Source organism: Anopheles nili, chromosome 3 (assembly GCF_943737925.1).
Source record: "Anopheles nili chromosome 3, idAnoNiliSN_F5_01, whole genome shotgun sequence".
NCBI lineage: Eukaryota > Metazoa > Arthropoda > Insecta > Diptera > Culicidae > Anopheles > Anopheles nili.
In genome coordinates, this window is record NC_071292.1 from 73,849,506 (window position 1) to 73,873,349 (window position 23,844).

General features: G+C 47.3%; 2 protein-coding genes across 3 annotated transcripts in view; both read left to right on the plus strand.

Moving 5' to 3' along the window:
- The window catches only part of LOC128725441 (neurocalcin homolog), a 102,027-nt gene that overhangs the window by 11,728 nt on the left and 66,455 nt on the right, over window positions 1–23,844 (plus strand). The gene's annotated exons all lie outside the window — the stretch shown is intronic.
- LOC128725442 (neuronal calcium sensor 2) overlaps window positions 15,975–23,844 on the plus strand; it is a 54,107-nt gene continuing 46,237 nt past the window's right edge. Inside the window, exon 1 of the mRNA XM_053819185.1 lies at window positions 15,975–16,113. The gene's annotated coding sequence lies outside the window, so the exon portion shown is untranslated. The remainder of the gene's footprint in view (window positions 16,114–23,844) is intronic.

A 23,844-nucleotide genomic window follows, 5' to 3' on the forward strand; every position in this document is an offset into this window, starting at 1 on the left:
TTGATTGTAAATTCGCTATTCTATCGATAAAATTTCCAAAAATATCTAGTGGAAAATATAAAAGGAATAATGGAATACACACCAAAGCTATTGTTGTTGAACGACTTGGTCGCGTTAGACACCATAACCAGATCCACTTTATTCGCGTGGCTCTCGCTTCATTAATAAAATCAAGTTATCTCGTGTCGTAGGCTTCACCCGTCATATGTGCAGAAAATTGCAACGAAGTTGCAGTAAATTAAAGTTTGCCTTTTGTAGTCACGTTGTTATATGTACTTACGTTCGCTGCCTTGGTTGTTCATGCTCGCAAAACATAAAAAAACAACATGAGTAAAGGCGCTGAACGGCCTGGTGAACTCTGCGAACGTATTGAAGAAACTTTCGCAACCAAAGCCAACGTCGTTTCGTTGCAGGAGGTAAAGCAATTGAAGAAAAGGAAGAAAAAACAGACACACGGAAAAATCCTTATAACCCACCGGCAGGCACATAATCGGATGCGATGTTTCGATGCTTCTCCATCGTTTCGGCTTGCGGAGTTCATTTGCGATGGTTTTGTTCTCGGTTTACCGCTGCCGCACACAGATTGGCAACACAACTTTAAACAGAGAGCTACCCTGCGCACTATTTCTGCCTGCCCGTGCGAGGGGAAAAAACTTTTCATAATCGATATAATTTGCCAGCATGGAATGTGGCTCCCTGTTTGGTCGTTTTTGGAGAACGACAGTCCGTTCAACATGGCTATCGATGGGTACACCTTGACAATGCTTGCCTGTGGCCGCATAAGCTGTGAAATGACCTTTGGGTTTGTGATTGATGGAGCTAAGATGACGCGCGGGGGACACGATAGGGCGGCTTAGCATGAAAATATTGAAACCATTTTGGCTCTAAAGTTGTCCCAAGACTTGGGGAATGATGAAGAATTTTGAGCGCCTCTAGCAGAGTGTCCACCGCAGCAGCAACAGCAGCAGTAGCCGAAGGCAGTACCGCCCCGTTGCCATTTCGCATGCAAATGACGTCGAATGTTGCGACCTAGCTACCGGGCTCAGAAAATGGAAGAGCGCCTGCTGTTGGAGAACCAAAGCCCACCCTCCCGGCGGGTGAAAGATGCAATAAAAACGAGCAAATGAAACCCGAATTTAATAATCGTTATTCATGAGCATATTTTCCGTAATGCTTCCTGGGTGGGTGCTTGGGTAGACGGGATCAGGTCGGTGTGGATATGCGACATGCTACTGCCGAGAAATCAATGAAATCCAACCCACAACGAAGGTCCGGAATTGGGGACGAACGAGTCCTGCTGTTCTTTTGACAGGAGCTCGAGGTTCTCTTGTTGTTGTGCCATTCCACGGATTCCCTGGAGCTAACAAACCCTGGTGACGTTCCAGTCAGCCGCAGTCTAGGAATGCTGACTCGAACCACTGGAACGAGGATCTGGAACGATGAACGTCCCTTTGCTCATCGTCCTTTGTGACCACCACCTACCGTCCAGCTTTGGCATTTGCACGCTCGTTTGCTTATGAAACATCCCACAACGTGCCAGCCTTTTTCCCTGCGAAAGAGATTTTTGCGACACAAAACTCCGCCTGGCGACTTTAAAAAACGCAAGATTCTACGTGCGTAGATTACGCTGTACCAGTTGAAGTAGGAGAGCACTTGTTTGCGGTACCTAGAATAGGATTCGTAATTATCATTTCCTCTGAGAATTCACGTTTTTAGGCTGCGCAAATAACAGGCAACTGTCATACACCAGCCAGTATCACAATAAGCGCAGCGCACTTTCACTGACAAGAACCCTGAAACTCGTCGCTTCTTTGCTGACTTTGTTCGGGAGAACGTGAAAAAAAATAAAACAGAGAGAAAAACACCCGCTCGTTGAAGTATCTCTCACCCTTGCTTTTCATTCACAGGAACCAAAGTGACGGGAGGGTCAACGAGAGCGGAACAACAATGGAATCCTTTTTTTCGCGCCCGTGCGCTCGAACCATGGCACAACAGCCAAACAATCAAAATGACGAAAGCGCGACTGTCACGCGAGCGGGGAAAGGGCTTTATTTTTACCACTTCTATAATCCGCGCGCGCTTCCTAAGGGCAACCCCGCGGTACCCAGGACTTCTAACCGTCCAACGGATTCCCGCGAGGTTCGTCACAATTATAGTACTTGGAAGCTCGCGCGCGCGGGACTTTCGCCTTCCTCGGCAGGAGGTGTGAGTCAACTTAGCGTGTGCGCCCTTCACAACCCACCACCTGCCCGTGGGAAACCGACCCCGGGGCGTCCGCGGCTCACGGTGCATGTGCAAGCATGATAAAGGACACTTCACGCTTATGTCCTTCTCTCATCCTTGTTTTCCGCTGCTTGACCGAACTGGCACCCCGAGAGCTGTTCTGGCGGTGTTGTTGCACACCACATGCAAACACACACACACACACGTGTTCGTCCTACTTTGTATGTGTGTGTGTGTTGCCATTTGCGTGCGCTTCGCCGACCGATGGGGCACCACGAAATGGCACCGCGATGAGTATGCACCGCGGTCGAGTACGCGAGTTGGTTTTATTTTGCCACCCTTTTACCGAAAGCTTCAAACTGGAGGTAGGGTTGGTAGTCACGAATGAATTTTTAAGTGAGTAATTTAGAAGCGGCAACCTTTTTGTCGACGGCCGTCGGGAGGTCCTTGCTCGTTTGCCTGGCAGGCATGTCTCAATCTGTACACACATACGGCGCGACGAGAGGTGTGCTTGGCTTGCCATCGGTTATCTAGGCTATCCCGCGCTGTCGGTAGTGTGCCTCGCCATTCTTTCGTCAGTGAGTTAGGTTTGATGAGCAGCAGTAATTAGATCCGACACATGCATGGCAGTTTTATTGATAATTTGTACGACTCGGAAACTGGCTGGATGAATGAAGCAACGAGGAACTTTGTGGTCGTTATGATACAATCGCTTAACAAACTTTCCATCCTCTTGAGAGGGTAAAATTTATCGTACCAATCGGCATGGAGCCTTAATATTAATATATTTCAAGATGACATGCATTGTTTTGAACTTTTTTGCGATTTATTTCGATTAACGATTGAAAGGGAGCATTTCCACCATTTGAAGAAATAAACATCATTTGTAACGTTTCCTGGCGTTTAGAACATTCCACAATGGGATGCATCATAGTTTTCAATTACCCAAAAGCAACTTGTGCATCATTGGCGCGGTAATGGGATTCAATTTGTTGCACGACAGATGGTAATTATTGTCGGCTTTCGATGGCCCGCCTCCTGCCGGTGCATTCGATCATGCAGGTTGCATTCCCTATCGCCTGAATGCACCGTGATGGCATAAATCAAACCCCGTGAAACGCATATTAGAACCGAACCAAGCCACTGTTGCGATGGCGTTGATTTGTTGGGCAAACCGCCCTGTTTAACTAAGCAGTATTTATATTTACCCATCGCGCACGTTCAGCACCACAAATGCTTGTGCTCGAATGCGTATCCTTTTCGGCTTCGAATCGTCTGACCTGGAGGCGGACGAATGCTAATTTCACGTGTATAATTTCGTGAGCCCGGAATGTGCAATCCGTTTGAACCATCGATAAATTATACTCCCACTCGGTTGGGCGGACAGGATCGCTACGGTAGGTCGATGAAAATTGCCAACAATTCGAACCCTCCCGCCATTATCATAATCATCACCTTGCCCTATGGCTTCACTGGATGGGCGGAGTGTTTCCGGTGTGTCTCTCGGGATAGGAAAATTCGTGTTTGGACCGACTTGGACTTTGGCTATGGCGTTACATTGCACCCGTTCTGCTATCGATGGTACGTGGAGATACGAATTTCTCATCAACAATGCCCCGGGGGCGATGCGTGTGCACTGCTACGGTATGCCCTTCGTTTCGGTGGATGGACACTGACTCTAGGGTTTCTAGGGTCGTGGTTTTCGACTCCATGAGGAACGTTGGCCTGGGTGGTTCCGATGGTGGGTCGTAATTAAATTGGAAGTGGCTTGGACAGAGGATAGTTTTGAGCACTTTCCTCATAAATTCTCCGTCATGCACACGTACGCCAGTGTTTGCTAGAAGGATCATGGTACGTTGTCGTTGGAAATCGCAGGCAAATATTGCTTATAGCAGGAAAGCCATTTGACCACAGCTGCTAGAAAAACTTTCCCGTTAGGAAGTCTTCAGCGTTTGTCCAACCGTAGCCATACATTCGGGAACTTACAATTTGCTCCCGGTATTGTTGCGTTTCCCATAATATACTGTTCCAGTATCCAGTGTTTGCAACGTTTGTTCGCGCGCCGATTTTACAGTCGAAAGCAATTTGTAGATTATTTGGCCACAAGTAGCTTTGCGGTCGGGCGCACCTGTGAATCTTTTTGGGAGCCTCCTGAAGGTTCTCGAGGAGGTCTATCGGGGTTCTCGTCTCATTCGAAGCCTTCGTTTGCAAACCAATCTGTTATCACTTGCGGTAAACGAAATGATGAATTGCCACGAACAACACACAAACACTCTTTAGTTCCAGGTGGCAGTGCCCAACCAACGTATTTATCGCCGCTACGTGTAATATCTCGTTGGGTGATTGTTTCGCGACATTGCTTCACCTTTTCTATCCATTGCATAAGGCAAATACATCGTGCAAGATAACGAATGTTTAGTGTAACAATAAAAAAAAACTGACGTTCGACAATGTTTATCAAACCGAATTTGCCAGGTATTTTATTTTAACTTTTTGCGATGTTTTCCGTAATTCAAGGATCTTTTATATCATTATTTGAAGATAAAAATTATCGCTTTCACATTCGTAATTCTTCCACTCTCTAACTTGCCGACCTCTTGTTTAATCCAACATTAAGTTTGGTCGAAAATAGAATCATCAATCATCAAACCATCCGCGATGATTTATATAAACTCCTAACTAAACTAATGCAACCTAAGAACGTTCTAAGTCTCTTGTCGCTTGTGCATTGTGTTGTTTTTTGTTCTGATTTGATGAATCATATTAATCACCTATCAAACCCACTTGCTGTTCCATAGGTAGCAAGAGTGGTGAGCGTAGCACCGAGCCAACATCGCATCAGTAATGATTCAAGATGTGAAGAAAGTGTATTTTTAGCAACGTTACGAAAGATGCAACCGCAGTAAAAAGTAGGTGAAAATTAATTGTTGACTATTTTTAAAACCACAAATGCAGAGATACACACGCACACCAGTCGATCTGTGAGGGGGTTGGGAGGTGAACGAAAAAATCCTGCCAACGGTTGCATTGCTTTGGACTACAATGTACGATTAACGAGGGTAATTAGATACATGTACTCGTCACGGAGTGACGGGATAAGATGTGCTGAAGTTAAAAGAAGAGTCAGAGAAGTTTTCCATCGATGCTACCACTGGGTTGAAATTGTTCCGATCCAATACGAAAACGATTTCATACAAAAATATTTCATTTTCCAACCGAAGGATGCAAATGCAAATTCGGAAATGTACAACAGGGTTGGGAAATGATTGCAACTTGCATTGCTACCTCCTTTGCATGCCGATGCAGGCGTGCACGTCATGGTGTCTGTTTTTTCGTTATTCGGTGACGAAAATAAACCCTGTGAATCACGAGTCCCACCACACAATGAGCTGCGGCCGGCCACTTACAGCCGCAGTTTGACGGTTTTCGGTATTTTTAGATTCCGTTTGTCCACAGAACTGGCTGTTTTGGAGGACATTCTGTTGGTTGGATGATCTGTGGTGTGGATTCGCATCCGGATCGCGTGTCACCAGTTCGTTCGTTCGCTGTTAGCTCGCACAGATTGCACAGTCAGTTTCCTGGGTCTGCATTTGAATTCAGCATCCGCAATCAATTCAGCAGAGCTTGAATGTTGTATATATTTTCCCCATGCTTTGTGATTTTTGATAAAACTGATGTGTTTTATTCAAATATGTATGAATCAAATAATCTATTTTATCCTTAAGCTTGGAGGGGCTCAATAGCCGAAGTATTAACATGCCGCAAATACACACGATGGTATCGGGTTAAAATCTCATCTGATCCTCCTCCGTATGCAGGGCTGACTATCCAGCTACGAGTCATTCCAAGTCATGAAAGCCTTGGCTATTGGCGGCCAGCTACGAGTCATTCCAAGTCATGAAAGCCTTGGCTATAAGCATAGCAAGGTAGACTAGGCTTTGATCGTACAGCAGTTGTCGTCGAGCCCATTAAGAAGAAGAATCCTTATTTTCTTTCTATGTGTGGGAAACAAGAGCAATTTTTATTGTAAAATCAAAAAACAAGTACGTGGTTCCAGGAAGGCAAACAGGATGAAAGCTATTTCGTAACAGTTAAAGCCGATTTCATTGGAACTGTACTCTATCAAGGTTGCCATAACTTGATAGGAAACGACTGATTACCAGCGGCCCCAAAATGATACCCCGAACACTAGCAATATCGGTTCGATAGGTCTCTTGTCGAAGATGCCTGCGGTTGAAATTGATTGCCCAACCCAATGGATTATTGCTTGTGGCAAGAAACGAAATCGACCGATACCGGTTCCTCCTTATCAATAACGCCCGTCATACTCAAGTTGCCCCTGTGTGCCGTTGCATTACGAAATGCAACCCACGAACGTCACAGGGCTGGGAAATAATTATCGACACAGCCATCGCATTAGCAGCTTTAAACTTTCGAGCTATTTCCCGATCACGTTTCAAGCGGCGAGTGTCGGATCCTGCTTATCCATTGTTCTGCCACAACCACACCGCACGTTCGTTCTCGCGCCCTACGTTGATCGTTTCGGGACCACCTGGTGGTGGTTTTAATCTGGCCCAGCTAGAACTATATCGTGCGTCGTACAAGGTCCCATTCTTCTCTAGTGGAATAGGTGGAAAATGGGTGCACAGCTTCCATCGGAATGTGCCGGCGAGCCGTAACGTCTGAACCCACTGGAATGCCATATTCCGCACCATTTTCCGTGACCCGCTTCCTTCCATAGTACGCTTATCTAGCTTCCCATGCGAAGACCGAGTGAAGCTGGGTGGGACGCGTGTGTTGAGAGAAAAATAAATAATTTATCTTTCGCATTCGTGGCGGCGTTACTCGTTGCGGTTTGTGGTGATGTTTTTTTTTGTTCGCCGCGTTTTCGTTGGGAGAAGTTTTGTTTTGCTGCGTGCCCGGGCACTCCAGATTATATAGCCCCGTCGTGCCTTCGCCGGATACCGCTGGAATCGCTGGCTGATTGGTATTTGTCTGATGTAAATATTTTGCTCCCACCCACACGCACCCACACATACACTAGCTTTGGGCAGGTACCGGTCGCTGCCCGGTTTTCTTCCCTGGTAATTATTCCCCAAAAACCAAAGCACACCTCCAGACTAGAGCGGCGAACACGAGACGCGATAAGATGCTCCGTTTATGGACCCTCACGTCCCTCGGTGACCTTGGTCGAGAGAGGGATGATGATTATAACGATAATTTGGAACGGATGATATGATACGCGACCGTCGATGCGTGTCACGACCGGTGCGCCATTAGTAATTTCCCGTTCACAATCACGCGCGCGCGCGTACACACATAAGGGATCCTATTCCTGATCCGTGACCATTGCTGCCCCGAATGCGCGTGGCCTCACCGTTAATCCGATAATTAATGGCCATCTCGTATGGGTTTCCTCATCGTCCTGAATGTTACCGATCCATACCTTGATCGGTTGGCTTCTGCTGGTGTCCAATTAATCACCCGTCGATTATTCCTCCGATGGGTGGCATTGAACGAGGCGCCGATGATCGCTCGTTGTGTTGCGTAGTTTGAGGAGGATAAATGGCTCATCGTGTGTCATATGTGCGCCCTTTTTCCTTTCCTTATTTCCCTTAGCGGTGTGATGGAACAAAACGTCCATATTGCGCCGTATTGAGCTTAAAATGTCGCCTCTCCGGCTTGGGGTGGTTCGCGAATATTGCTCTAACGAGCAGCGGTCGGAGTATGTGCAGTACCTGATGCTCATTTGTAGGCTAGGTGAGTCTGGCGGACGTCACCACCAGACGTATGATGTATCGTCTCCGGCTGGGAGGGATGGAAAACGCGAGAGGGACAAGGAACGTAATGGGCTCGCACTTGCACCGCATGGGAAGCGGTTCAACTTCGAGACACCCCGTAGCTGGATACATCGTTCGAAACAATCGACCGATATGATCGGTTCCGGCAGTGGGCGAAGGGTGGTGTGGAAAATCTCCACCGCGTGTGTATGTATGTGTGAGGCGTAGCTCCAAATGGCATCCCCCCTGCGGCGGATCGTGGAGATCGTTCGCGGGAAAATGGCAAAAGTATGTCCGCCCAGTGGGGCTCTCATTCCATCAGCAACAGGGGCTCGGTGCGTGTTTGGATGACGATTTTCCTCACCCAGAACGAGGAACGAGAGGAGAGCAATGGAGACGGCTTTTATCCAGGAATTTCAAGCAGCAGCTTGGTGTTTTTCGCTTTTGTTCGTGTGTTGTTCAGCCAGCAGGCTCGCGAGCCCCAGCCGGAGGCTTAGTTAGTTCGGTTGATCTGACAGCTTCAGTGTGCTGCCCCAACAGTGCTCCAGCCCGTTACGTTGCTCACCCACACGGTGCCCAGGATCGGGTCGGATTTTCCTCTCTCCTCGTGGGTCAGTTGGAACAGATTTTCATTTAAGTGCGCCTTGCTTTGGGAGTGTTTTGCGAACCTTTTGAGGCAGTTTTTTCCTTGCGGTGAACCCACTGGTTCCGTTGCGTTGGACTTCATTTGAGAGCCATCACACGTACCACCAGTCATAATCGGAGTGATTTCATTTGCCGCGAGCCATGGTAAGCGTTTGTGTGTGTGCGTGTGTGGGCGGGTGGTAAGGAAAATTAGTTTAAATCGAATTTCGCTCCTCATTAATGATGGGTATCGGATGCGTTTCGGTACGTCGACGTGTACAATGAGGACAGCTCGGAATAAGGGCCATTTTACACTCCATTTCTCCGCTGCCCTTTCCTCCGCCCTTTCTGTGGACTTTTGGTGCGGTATTCCCCGTGAATCCCCTCCCAGTAGCGTTTGCAGTAATGACGGTACTTGATGACACGAGCTGAATGCGATTATACGATGTGGCTCTCCGTAACTGCGCACTTCCTGGCCGTGACGGAAGAAACAATTTTAAGCTGAAAGAGGGGTGGTGCTGCGACGAAACGCACCCCGCGAATTCATTGTCGTCCGTGGAGCTCTCGTATTCGGGTGCTTTTAATCGCTCCATTATGCCCGCCCCATCATACGATGGCAGCTACGTGAACGTGAACGGATACGGGTCCGCTTGCATCATCATCATCATCATCATCATCGTGAAGCTCGACGTGCAGCAATTCAGTACGTCATTGGCAACCCTGGCCGTTTCGCCCCATCCCACAACCCAATGTGCCCACATTTGCATTTGCGTACGCATCGTGCATTTGTTGCTTGCGAAATTGCGCACCTAGTAGCTGGGTGCATCATGGTGATTCGCTCGAAACAAAAAAAAAACTCAACACCACCGAGTGATGGGTGGTGGGAACCACTTTCACACCCGTTGAACTGAATGGTGAGCCGTTCATGTGCACCATGAATGGCAAAGCGGCCGTTTCGAGTGGGAATCGTTCGATTAGGCCAACGTGTTTGGTCGGAGGTCCGATTCGCACAAGTCCTGTAAAAGAAAGGGCTCCTGTTTCTGTAAGGCGACTGACGTTGGTCATCGGGGAGCGAATGCTGTTGATGACTTCCGGTTTGCTTTCCGGGCCGTCGTCCCCATGTTCACGCGATGTGTGCCTCTGTGGCAGGTGTGGTCGTCACATGCGCGTGTTTCTCGAACGAGCAAACGAGTCTGTGCCTTGGATTTGGGGGTTGATGTAGATTTTATCGTTTCAACGCCGTTGTCCATTTCCGGTGCCGCTGATGACGCTAATCAAGCGTGTTGGCTGGTGACGTTGGCGGGGCTCGTCGACGGTGAGAGATACACGTTCTCGTCCTCGATGTTGAGCTTTACAAGCCCTTCGGCAACAGACCGTGGTGGATTTTTGCTACGGAGCTCTATTTTGAAACCACCATACATTCACAGGCTGGAAAATGGAAAACGTTCAGCACAAAGAACGGAGCGCCGAGTAACTAGCCCATCGACGTATGGACGTGTTGACGGGCAGATTGTTGGAGGCCACACTGAAAGGATAGCAGGATTATTGATGTTTCATGTCGGGTGGCGATAAATATTGTCACCATCATTGGGTGCTGCTGTGAAACCCTCGACTGGTCGGGCTCCAAAAGGACTTGGGTGGCGGTTCTCCGGCGTTTGACGGATCGCTCCACTCGAGCACTGTAAGCTCCGTTGGCGAATAGTTGATGGATTAATTGTGCTTCCTACAAGGCTGGGCTCGAAAAGACGCCCGGTTTGGCTGGGGTTGTGCTTTGTTTCTTGTGGCTGCTGCGAAGCGAGGGCATATCCTTTCGCTGCCGCTGGAGCATAATTGTTATTGCGAGCGGGTTTTTCCGTATTCCACTCTCAGTCCGCCAGGGGTAGTTTGTGTGAAGGGGGTTGAAGTTAAGTTGAAGTGCTGGAATCAAGTAACCTGTTCCACACAGCTTCACGTTCCGAATTCAGGTCAGGCTGGCCACGAGCTAAACACTCTCTTTGTGGAGGTTCCAGGGCACGGAGCTTGATGATTTTAATTACTCTTCCCAAATGATGGTTTTGCGGGGCCGTGGTTCGGCTTCTCCGTCTTGATGTGCCGCTGAATCCGTGAAAAGTCCCTTCATCGGGCAGAGGTCGAAGAAAGCACGCACAACCACACCAGCACTGATTGCCCGGGCTCGCGGAACAAACGGAATGTTAATTAGTGTCGGAACATGGGTCGTGAAAACCCTTCGACGCGCCATCCTTTGCACTGCAGTAGGGTTCGTGTCCCGTGTCGAAGGACGCGGGAGATGGTGGATATTTTTTCCACGTCCCACACACCGGAAGCAAATGGATGTGGAGGTTTTTTTTACGATATCCCACTCCGGACGGATAAGAATAACTAATGTTATTTCTTTCGCGCTCCCGCTCTCTACGCCTAATTTGATCTAATTTATCCTGTCGCGCCTAAAGCTCGCTATTTTTCGCTCAACCACGTGGCGCTTGAAATATGCGTTTTTAATGTCTACATGAAAATTTATCAACCGTTGATAGCGTTGCGTGTTCTGTTGACATTCCATAGCCTGTAGCGAGACGGGCTCTTCCTCCTATGTGTGGCGAACATGTTTTGCGAAGCTTTAAGGCCAACTCCACGTTTCCCATGTAAAGCTTGGTATGATCGCGATGGGTTCTTTCGTCTCCTTCTCGGCGCACGGATTTCGCCTTAATTATACGCTTTACATCATGTCTCTGAATGCCGACGCTAGAACTTTAATTGCCGATAGGAGGCATTCAGTTTTGTTTTTATTTTCCCTCCCAGCTCCCAATGTATTATGACGATTTATGGAGGGTGATATAACCACGACCACCGGGCGCACGTTCAGTGTGGATGACATTTAAAGTCGGCTGGATCCGGTTATTTATTTTCCCATAATTCTATCACAACCTCCAGCATGGCAGAGTTCTGTTGTGTGGGGGGCAGGATGGGCTCCATCCTCGCACGTGCTCGCTTCATGGGAGGGATGTTAATTATTGCCAATCGGTAATCGTTCATTCGCTCACGGATCGGTTCGGATCGGTTAACTGAAATTGTAAGATCGATCGCCTGCATAAATGACTAGTGCGGTTTGTTCTATCGTGGTTTTGTTTCGTGTTCACGTTGTGCGCAGCATAATTTATGGACGCACGGTTTATGTGCGATGGTTGCAAAGCTTAAATGTTGATGTAGTTTGAATCGAGTGGTTCAACGAGCTTTGCAATCCCTGCTCCAGGAACATGGTACCTTGACATTGGAATCATTCAATTCAATTGTTCTAACTGCATTGCATTTATTCATTTTTTAGACTATGATGTGATTGGTATGCCAAAAATTGATCTATAAAACACCAAAATCGATAAACTGATATGAAAAAGTGGTTGAGTAATAAGTATTAAACATTTATGTTAATAACATGCCTAGCCCAGGGAGTTTTTTCAAACGACCTTGTATTCAGGGTTTTTTTTTCGTGCCAAACACGGTACTATCGCTTAACTTATCACGACCTGACGATAAAAGCGAACAAATATTAACTTTGCATTCCATCATTTGGTCATCGCTGGAAGGCCGGTCAATCGATTCGTCCCTGGTTGTTTTCCACCCGGAGCGCAATCGAGGTCGACGGAACCTCACACCATGCAGCGTACTCCGGCACAGAACATACCGTCCATTAACGAGCTGTAAAATAATCTCTCTTTGTGCCGGCCATAATTACATCATGTTATAAAATGCAGCCCACAGGCAGTGGGGCTTTCCGGTGCGGTCAAAATGGTGACGGTGTGTTTGTTCAACGACGCCCTTCAAGCCACCACGATTCGCCTTCGTCCTTTGGCTGAGGTCAGCACTGGACTAATGTCGGCGAAATGCGGTGACACGCATCGTAATTAGAGAATGCGTGTCGTTCGACGATTGACGCGCGCCTTCTCGCAATCAGTGCCTTTTCCTCCATCGTGCATGGTTTTGGGCAAGGAGAAGAAAACGGAAGCGCTTCGACTTTATTCCCGCACGGTCCTGGCGTGCTCGAGTTCGGTTGCGCTAACAACAGCGCCCTCGTCGAGGTTTCTTGCCGTTATGAATATCAATCAGCTGCGATGCGTTGGACATTATCGCACACGATGGCTATTGTCGGTCGCCCTGAGGACGGCGTCTTGTTTGGTTGCGGACATCGCAATCCATTACCGGGCTCTCCACGCTCTGCCTTGCTCTTGACGACGTGCCGCCGGAAGGTTCCTGCACGAGGTGGTTGCATTGATCCGATATGCACAGCGTACGGTCTCCCGATGACATCATTATCTGCCCAAACCGCAGTCGCATACGAACCGCTTCGCTGCTGGGAGCCGATCATGTAGACTCTGGCCCCAGAAGGATGGCGCCATTCCTTGTGGGGTGTCCCTTGACGATGAAATTAGCCATAGGAACCGTGGTACGAAGGTCGAACGCCGTATGGATGCTTAGCCGGGATGGGAGCGAAAGAGAGACAATGAATATCGATATCATCGTTCATCATTCGCGACCTAATGCGCTAATGATTGTGTGTGGCGCATTATCAGAAAACGATGCTCACTTTTCCGGTTCATCACGCATCTATTCGCATCGCGGTCTATTTGTGTGATTACCAAGTATGGAAAGCGTACGCAGTTTATTTAGCATTGCATACATCAAGGCGCGATGAAAATTAAATCAGGAAAAGTATGCTGACCTCGCATTACTCACATTATCATACTTTCATTTTAATCTTTAATTTCATTTCATTTCATTCTTATACATTTTTGACTATTTTATTCTTGTTTTGTTTTCACAGGTAAGCTTCGGATGTATGCAGAACAACTTAGACAATGGGTAACTATGCATGGCTCATTTAATTTTGTTTTCATAGTGTATCTTTGCACGAAATGATGCTAAAACTGTTTAATATTTTTTTATTTTACTTACACAATCATGACTAAAACTTCTTATAATTGGTTATGTTGTTCAGGTTTCGCATGAAATTAGTTATTTGCCAAGAAAATTAGGCATGCTCGACAACGTTACCATAAGACAATGATTGCAAGTAGTGTTAGTCATTTTTAGCTTCATTCTTCCACCATTTTCCGTGCACACTACTTTTACAGTCATTTTGGGGAGGTGTTGGAAATTTCTCCGTGGTCAGCAAAACCAACAGTTGGGTGTGGAAGAACACTGAACTTGGGCCGTCCCAGGGGACATCTTTGCATGGACTTGTTCGGACGATGAACGTTCGGATATGGCCACGTTCGTCGATTGGCCTGGCGGGTCCGGCCTGGACCGGCACTAATAAAATTAATACCACCAGTGCCCACCGGAGACATATTAGCAAAGTTTGCAATGCCTTCTCATTCAGGCCCATTCCTGTCGAAAGTTGCCCAGCATTTCCAGCTATCTCCTGGTGTACGGCTAGGATCTCGTTCTGGAGCAACTTTTGTGCAGAACGCTCATTACCGGGTAGCTAGAGACATTTGCCTCCCGGAATGAAGTACAGCATTCGAAGGGACGACTGTCGGTTTGGGCGTTTAAAGGAGTGTTTCCGAGCAGCAGATGGTGCTGCGCTCCCGTTAGGTGTTTTGAATGGAGAACAACTGTCGGTCAGAGTACGAGAAGGGAGTTCACAAATTACGCATAATTATATTTCTGTTTGAATTATTTCCCAAGTCGACTGGCGGCTTATGTCGATGGGTAGTCGAATCGTTGGTATGTTCTGGTAGTGGTATGTGTTTACGTTTTGTAATTTAATTTACAATTCAATTGCGGTCTTCATTTTATTTGGAGCCCTTCTCACTCTTGTTGTCGGTACTTTAGATGAATTTAATTATGCTTTGGGAACTTCAAATAAATTTAGATATTTGTTTTTGTTTGTGGAAAAAGTAAAACTGGTTCAGCTTATCCTTTTTGAGTTTTTTTTGCAGTTGGTTTGGCTGACATTAAAAGCACCCGTAAAGGCCTTTCTCTCCATTTGGAAAAGCTCCATTTGTGGCGTGTTGTGGAAGCTTTTCCCTAGTGAAGGGCCTCTTCGGTTCTCAACGTTTTCTCAAGCTACAGTTCGCGTGGAACGTCACTCATCAATAGCTTTTTTAATGTCCTGTTGATGCTTTTTTTGCTTCCTCGTTTGCCATTCCCGACCCTCCATGTGTTTTTTCGTCTTTTTGTTATCCTTCTTTCCGAGAACTCGTGTCGAGTAGGAACTTCGTACTCGCACAGTGTTTGCGCGCAGCCGCATTGGGAGCACATCAGCTGCACGTCGATTTCTCGGACCGCTCAATTTTCCGAGTCGAGCTTTCTCTGTCCATTTTGGAAGGAGCTCCGCACAGGACAACCCTCTGTATTTCCGTCTCCCGAGACCTTGTCGGGAGCCTGTGTTCACGCTCTTGTTACTGTAGTAGTGCCACCAGCGTGGAGTCTCCAAGGATCGTAATGACGACGATGATGATGACGATGATGGTTTGTTGAGCGTGTGTGTTTGGGATAGTATGTGCGCTTGATTGCCTTTCGACGACACTTTGGCGCGGCTCGGTCGGCAAACAGAGCTAGTTGAAGAAAAGCTTTCGACTGAGAACAGAGTGCTAGAAGGAGGTTTGCATTTCATACCGCTGGTGGTGATTTTCTTGCGTCTGGTTTGGGCTGGAAGTTGTCGGCATTGGTCCCAGGACCTACAGAAACCATTTCATCGCTTCAATAGAACATCGCTACACACCAGACATAAAGGTATGACTCCATTTTTAAGTAGTGCATGTCGCACAGGTGGTGCGGCTTGGTTTCTCTTTTCTTCTTCATCTGCTTCGTTTCGGGAAAGCTTCCCGTGATGGAAAGGCTGGGTTGAGACGAACAGGTGCAAATACAGCCGTTCGGCAGGACAGTTCCCGTAAGTTGTGAAGGAGAGCTCGTGGCAGTGTTTCCCATTCTGTCCGGGTGATTATCCTGTTGGCGCGGTGGTGTTAGTGCGAGCGTTAACAAAACGTGGGAGCAAAGTGTACGAGAGCTCAATCTCATCACATGCAACTTTGGGTTTTTATCACTCCGTGAGCACGTTCGCAAGCAGTTTTACTCACGAAAGCTTGGTACGCTTTGAAAACAATATGGTGGGGGTTCCTGTTTGTTCGCTCTCCGAAAGCTCACCCATTACACAATGGCACGAGTGTACCGAGAGGGCGACGTACTGAGAAGGGATTCTCTTCCAGCGAGTGCGCACAAACACACGCGTATTGCCGACACCAATGCAAACCGTACGCGCACATACAGCCAGAGCAGGTTTACGGACGGCGTTCGCGGCGCTCGAGAGACACGCACTTTATTTTTAGTCTTTGAGGAGGTTTCGCACCGTACGGAGCTCTGCTGCAGCGCGCTGGAACGCCGTGCATTGTGTGTGTCTCGCCGAATCGGTGTTTCGGTTGTTTGCTGTGTGCCGTGATCACTAGTTATTTCTCCGGGTCCGAAATCTGGTTCCGTTGGTGCTCTCTAACAGGTGTGGTGTTGTGAGAAGAAATCCCTTCCGTAGCGTTACATTCCGTACGTTGGTGTCGGATGGGTCGTTGGGAACCGAAATTGGAAGACTTCGAAAGTTAGATTTCGTTCGCGGAAAACATTGTGCACCCGCATCATCTACCTGTGCCACTCCGCGTGAGCTTTGCAACAGTTGTTATCTTTGCGATACAATACATCTTTGCTGCTGTATCGACGTGCCTAGTGCGAGTGTTTGATAAGGGCTCCATAACAATTGTCCTGCTCGGCTGTTTGGTTGCAAGGATTCTCAGCAAATTCAGTGTGTCTTCTAACGAGCAGGAATTGGAAACATTTTGAAAAGAAACTTTTTCCTTCAAACACCACTGCCTCCGATGGAGGCGCTTGGTGGCGGCCTTCCTTTCCTGTTTCGCGCGTGATTTGTGACGTTTCTCTTCCGGTGGCAACCCGCGGGTTGGGCCGAACTCTAGGATGGGCTAAGGAAACGTTTCCATCCCCACCATTCTCACCGGTGACAATGGTGACAGCTGCCGGAAGTTGATTGTTCGCTCCACCCCTGTCTGGTGGGCGTTCGCGCCCTGGTGCCCGATGATGAATAACACGAACCAACCATGGCAAACGGAGCCCGTGAGATGCACCCGATTGAAGTCAATAGTGCCGAGCTTGTCCCTCGGTTGGACATCGATAAATATTTTATTACCAAGCCCCCTGCGTTCAAGGGAGTTGGTTGAGAGGGCGGGGCGGTCGCCTTATGTTGTTAATTATCGGGCGTGATATGTTGTTAGTTTTGCCGCGTACCTCTTATCTGTCGCTGCTGCCAGAGTGGGTGGGCGATGAGTGTGCGGCTCATTTTTCGATGGAGTGGAAAATTAATGTGCTTTCCTTTTTCTCCCCTGCGGTGTAACGTGGCGGGTGTAGAAATTAAATCACTTTGTGGTGTGTGCACGTGTACGTGTATGTGTGTGTGTATGTGTGGATAAATTAATGCTGCAATTCCTGTCGGGCCGCCCCTTCCCATTCGTTGGTATAAAGTGTTTTAATTTGCTTCGCACATGCTACTTCGAGAGCATGTACGGACGCGAAGCAGTCCTGATAGCCTTTCGTGACGTAGACTCCTGTTTTCTGCTGCGTCCTTTCGCTTCTCATTCGGATGGTTGTTATTTTTATGCCGTCGATATGCTTTCGTCCACCCTCACGATCGTCTTTGTCGCTGTCGTGACAGTTCTTCGTCCCGTCGTTGAAACGACCATAGGATTTTCTTTCACTTTTTCGTACTTTCTTCCTCTTATTTGGATTGATATTGACCGGGGGTCCTTCTAGTCAGGTAGGCTGCGAGCTCAATGGCGGGTAGCATTATTAATTGTTTAATCGATTATGTTCCATAACAGTCGACGAGCAAGAATGGTTGTCGGAAGGTTATCGATAAGGAGCAGCCTGAGTTATAAAAAGATGATAATCGGCGGATTGTTTTTTTGTTTCGTGCTCTCTCTTTTTTGTCGGAATTGGAAGAATAGGCTGACTTGGACCACCCTTGGAGTGCTTATCTAATGACCCAACGATGATGCATGTGTACGTGGCTCAGCGGCGTGATAGCAGGCGAATATTTAGCGCTCTATCCGTACGCCATCTTGTGCGCGCCTTGAACGTACCGCGTGGTGTATTTTTCGTGAACGTTTGTTCGTTTGTTGCCTCTTTATTTGTCTTCTTTTTCATGTCTTTGAGTTCGATAAAACTTTGTGTGTCAATTGCTTGGTTTTTACGGGGCTTTTCGTTTTAGGGACAAAAGTTTGTCCACCGCGCTGAAACTGACAGATTTCGCAAAACTTATTTCGGCCATTCCCGGAAAGGCAAACTTCAGACCGACTCTGGCCAATAGAGACCTACACATATACGCGTGCGCGACCTACCCGCAAGTTAATTAGTAAATTATGCTACTGGAGTGCCTCCGAATTATGCCTCCAAAAAACAGTCACCAAAGAAACGGTGCGGGTTTTACACGAAAATTGTCAATCGAATTTAGTTTTGTATAGATAGGCCTATTTTTGGCACATATTGGATAATCCACAGTATACCATAGGCGCTCGGTGACAGAGGCGGTATAGGCCCTGGAGAGCGTAATCGACTCGGTGATTCATAGACCTTCGGTAAGGGTGTCACATCCATCTCCGTTATTCACTATATTTCGTTCATCGCGATCTCTACAGGAGGCAGCCCTCACATTATTGTCACATCATGGTTAGGTGCTAAAAGAGGTCCATAGGTTGCGCTTCTACTCGCCTGTAATTGAACGTGACGTGGGTCAGCCGAATCAAATCACTCTCCCGGCAATCATGATTGTACCTCGCGATGCTCTCATTGTGTTGTAGTCTATATTTTCTAGTACTATCGCCACGCAGTGGTCATGTATACCGTATAATCGATGAAGTAATCGAGTTATCTGCCAATGCAATTTGAGTTGTCATTATTGTGGAAACTTCCGCCACTGATGTGATTTTAAATAGTGCACATTTGCAGTACATTTAATGAAATGCAATTCAAAATGTTTTTCAACTGATTTTTAATTCATGTTTTTAAACCAGTCGGACCAGTTTCTTCGAAAAATTCACGTGTCCTTGTTTACTTGTTGTTCTACTTGTGTTCTTGTGTTCTGGTTCTGATTTGTTTCATTCCTTTTTTTCATCTCCAACGTGATACTCATTTGAGAGACGCACCAGCATCGCTGACATCTGTGTCAATATAAAGCCGCCTCACACGTTGAGTCTTACCTTTCCGGCCAGATGTGGTCATTGGACGAGGCGTTCCTGGCCGCTTTGTCTGGCATAGCCGCCTGGCAATCCCGTTGCTCGATACATGCCGCCATGATTACAAATCGAACCGAACGGATTGGTTCAAAGTATCCGGCCAATTTACATACGCTGCCACTGGTACACCCGCGCTTGACCTCTATCTGGTTAAAAATAGCACATCGCGGCGCACATTACCAGTATACCGATAGCTCCAGAGAGAGCTTAGGCTGGTGAAGGGAGAGCTCCATGAATAATTGAAGCACCTCGTGGCATGTACACGTCGGTGCTACGTACGTGACTTTGGGCGCGAGTGAAAGAGTGTGATGTCTTTTGCGCCACCCTGATCACTTGATTGGAATTAATCTCGTAAGGTTACGAAAAACCTTATACCTACACAAAAGTCTGTGCCTATTTTTTCATGCACTGTTTTTTATTTGTTTATATGATGTTGCTATTGCTATTTTAGATTTAATTGGTCTTACCAGGTGTCGATAGTTGGCAGCATTGTTCTATAAAAGTTTACCCCTGGCAAATAGGTGTCTTTTTGACACTACAGAGTAGTGTAGTTTGAAGCAAGCAAAAAAACTCTCCCCAACAAGTTGCTTTACATTATCGCAGTTTTTTTGCTACGGTCGCTATTTCATTTTTTTGTGACGTTCCTCCATGCCGGTAGTAAATTAACCCTTCGCGATAGTGGCTAGGTGCGAGGTTAGGAAGCACGCCCAACTGCAGGCACTGTAGGGCTTTTGGCGAGAGTGGGGCTGGCTGAGAAAAGTAACCTCAATTAACCTCACTTTCCGCGCTATTGTCTACCGTTGCGCGTGTGTTTGGTAAACGCACATGGTGCGGAGAAGCGTCGCCACCGGCGTTGGTGTTTTTTTTAATTTCCCCAACACATGGGTTTGATGCATTTTTCTGAGTTGTGTGTGTATGTGTACTTGCGTTGTTACCGCTTCGTGCACCGCGTGTACATCAACTTTGACCAATCTAGATCAGCAGGTGATGCGTTGTCTATTAAAGTCGGTTCTTTCTGGCCTGCCGCATCATTCCTTGATCGAATAATGGTGCAATCGATGGAGAATCTAATGCCTGGTATGTGTAACGGCCTTCATTAGCACCTTGGTGAAGGAGCCTGTGTGGAGTGGATGTAGATTTTGTTATGACGTACTCCGATGGACGGCTTCACCGAACAGTTCATCAACGGAAACAATTCATTTTCCGGAAGTCTTTTTTGGCTTACCATACAACACACGAGAGGCAGGTCTTCTCATACGGATGGTATAAGCGCTGCCTCTAGCAGATGGCTAGGGAACAACACTCGAGTTATGTGCCTGTAAGAGCCTGCACATGATATGTTCTACTCAGTCAGCTGCGCGCAGATAAAATGGTGCAACTCACAACTAGATAGAGAAGTAGAATTTATTCCCGAAGACCAGCTGCAGGTGGGTGGGTGTTATGGGTGTGGCTTGCGAGTTGACCAGTCCATGGCAGATTCTGATGTCCTTTCTCTCAACTACACGGCTTGGAGTTGGGACGAACTGGGTTACGGACCGGTTGAATGCGGGTAGAATCGTGCTCCGATGATGACTATCAGTTGAAATGAAAAGCATATTTTGCCTTTGACTTTTATGTTTTCCACGCCCAGATAAACGGAGGCCAAGGCTTTCTATGTTAGCTAGATACGCTGATGTGTGTCTGCCGGTCGGAATTTTCCTTCTTGTGCCGTGTGTTGCAGTGCATACCTTTAACGGCGATTGAAAACGTCGAATAAAATTTTGTTCTGTTAGTGTGTTTTTTTGCTTTTTTTAATCCTGTTTCAACAGTTTTATCCTGTTTCAAGCCAGGAATATCTCACACCGCGCTCTATAACGTGACATGCTAGGTAGTGTTTTCGAAAGGCCATTACGAATGCCATATCGTGCTGTATGCTTCAAACCCGTCATATCGTTCCTCACGTACATCGTAATACCGGTTACCGAGCACTCTTTCCACACTAAGCCACCATATTTGTGATTCGGACGGCTCTGGTGGACGTTGTACATTTTTCCATCCATCGTTGATGGCCGCCGTTTAGGCGCTGTACTTGCTATTAAAAATGAAAGGCGAAACCCGTACACAGGTTTGTGCACCAGAGCGAGAGTGCACGGAGGTCTTGAAACATATGGTAGCCATAGCTGTTACCAGTCCCCGCGCGGGTTGAGTTATTGAAATTGACTTTTTTCATGTATCATATTGGTTCAGTTGCTCTACAGTTCCACGTATCTTTCTCGTTACTCTCGTGTTAAGTTAGTTTTTTTTCGAGATCACCATACATGCAGCATGTTTGGGTGGATATAATAGAAAACTAAAAAAAAACGAAGAAGACATGTCTGTTCATCGTTTTTATTGGATAAAATGATTGCAAAGATGCTATGCTTCCTGGAAACGCAAACAAGGGTGTTCAGTAAAAGGCTCGTTGTAAGTTGTAATGGTAAAGAACAGAACAACAACCCATCCTGGAGATCGGCTACTGATTGGAGAAATCAGCGATGGTATCGGTAGACGTTAATCCTGTTGATATGCGGCTTGTAAGGCATGCGTCTCGGGTTATCATCGGAACATTCAAAAGAACGCAACAGAAACGTCGTTGCCTCTTTACAGTACACTCCTCGAATTCATTTCGGCGGGTCAGAAAATTTGACCGAAAGGTCAAACGATCGCTTCTGGCAATGCTTGTGAAACGGCAAGGGCATGGCATTAAGTAAACAGCAATCAATTTCAGAACGGCTGCCGCATGGTGAAGACTTGTTACTCCGAAACCAATTGGAAGTTCTTAATCCGACATCGATTCCGCGAGGGTGACTTGGAATGGGGCAGTTGAACCTGAACTGCATGCTTGCGATGTTTGAAACTGGTCGATTGGATCGCCTCTACCTTCTCATTCCAGGAGGCAAGCATATCTCCCTCTCTGCTGCACGCTGTTACCGGTTCCAATGTTAGCGAGTTGAAAGTTAACCACCGTTAAAGCGTACGCGTCCAGACCAGGAGCTGGCTCAAGCCAACTCCGTCCTTGACTGCTTTACTTTGTCGCGCCAATGGTGCTCTCCACCTTCATTGCATCGTACGGGCACGACTTTTACTTCACCTACCATAGGTTGGATTCGATTTTTTGTAGCTGTCCGTCGATCCTTCAGTGCCGTGGCAAGACAACCATTACGGTGACCTTTCTGAATTCAGCTAACAGCGTGTGCGTTCCCGTCAAACAGTGTCGAATTTGATGGCAAACAGCTGTGATTGGCGGTGAAAGATGATAATGTTTAGTTTCATTAGCGACGCCTTTACTCAAACCGTGTGCGTTTTTAGTTAAAGATTTGATTCACTAGTTTTTTGAATGGACGATGGAAGAATAGTGTTTTGCCACGAGTAGCATGTATTTTGTAACATTGAAAAAAAATGGCCAAATGAACCGGATCGGATCGCCTCTTATTAGGGATGATGAATGGTGCTGTTCTCCTGGTTTCGCCTCATTCTTTCTCTCTCTTTCTGAAGTGAGCAAAAGTATATGAGATACATCCACTGGATCGTAAATTTGGCCTTGCTTCCCTAATTTATACTATCTGTAACCTATTACATCTGTAAAAGCTCACTTGTTGTGCATTAATATAAGTCAAAAAAAGAATACAAATTTCGTCACTTTCAGAGCGAAAATTAGATCGATACTTTGCTAGTATATTCTCGGCCAAGCCTGTATGTGGAACACATCGTAGAACCTTTGATACTGAGGGCTGAGAGCTGGTCCGCTCCTGGACGTGCCCATGACAAATGCCTCGAAGCAGTACATATCATACGGAATTTCATTCGTTCCCAACGGAGCAGGTCGATTCAGTCGGTATTCTCTGTGTGTTGTTGAATTTTACCTTGGCTTCATGCAAAGGACTTGGAATGCACGAATTCATGGAAAGGACGAATGGTAGAGAATGTTAAAAGTTAGAAAAAAAAATCCCAAGCTGCCGAAAATCCCGGTATCGACTGGGAAACATTCCTCACTACAGTTGCCAATACTCACCCCTTGGATTGATGGCGAGGTTGTGAGTATTTTTGCTTTTCCTCTTCCGCGGTACGGTGGCAAATTTGCATTAATGCCCCGTCAGCGTTCCTCTGTTGCGGTAGCGTGAGAAAAGCACGAAGGAAGATGAGGAAGCACAAAAAAAATCAAGCTTTCTGCTGTGGCGTGTTGCTCTTGATGTGTTTCGTTCTTTTCTGGAAGTTGACGCCACCGTTGACTCCTGCTCGACTTTCGGCTCATGAAGAAAACGGTTTCAGCCGCCTTCTCCGGTCGGGCCTATGTGTGTGACAAAGTGGTGCCGCGTTTTCGCACGTGCCTCGAGCACGGCAAGGTGTCGCCAGCTCGGTAAGAATGATGATGGAATCGTCCACATCATTCGACCGCCCCCAGCGGTAACAAGGGAGACCCAGGAGGAACAGGAGTGTGTCACCGTCAGGTTGAGTGTTTCTGCCATTATTTGCATACCCACGGACGGGGCCCGAGACTGGGTGAAGATGGTGGCACACTAGTTGTGCGCTCTCTTTCCTCTTCTCTGTGACCTCTAGCTGAAGGTGTCTCGGGTGACAGAAAGCTCCCGAAAGAAACTCCATCGACATCGGCAACGTCCGTACAACTCTGCAGCGATTTATTGCGCAGGGATATTCAGGACCAGCTCGGGCGTACAGAGGCTCCTCGGGATAGCCTGTGTCAAGGAGTATGTGAAGCGGTTCCACTCTGGCCTGGACGGGTCACAGATCTCCCTGTAGCGCTGCCGGGTGGCTCTTTTCACTTATTTTCACTCTACATCGGCCCACGCGAGCGCATTCTTCCATGTCGTGGAATTTCTGCCCATCCGAGATAAAGGATGGGACACCGGGGGCGATTGCATAATCTCTCCCATTCGCTGTGGCTGGGGTCTCGTCGG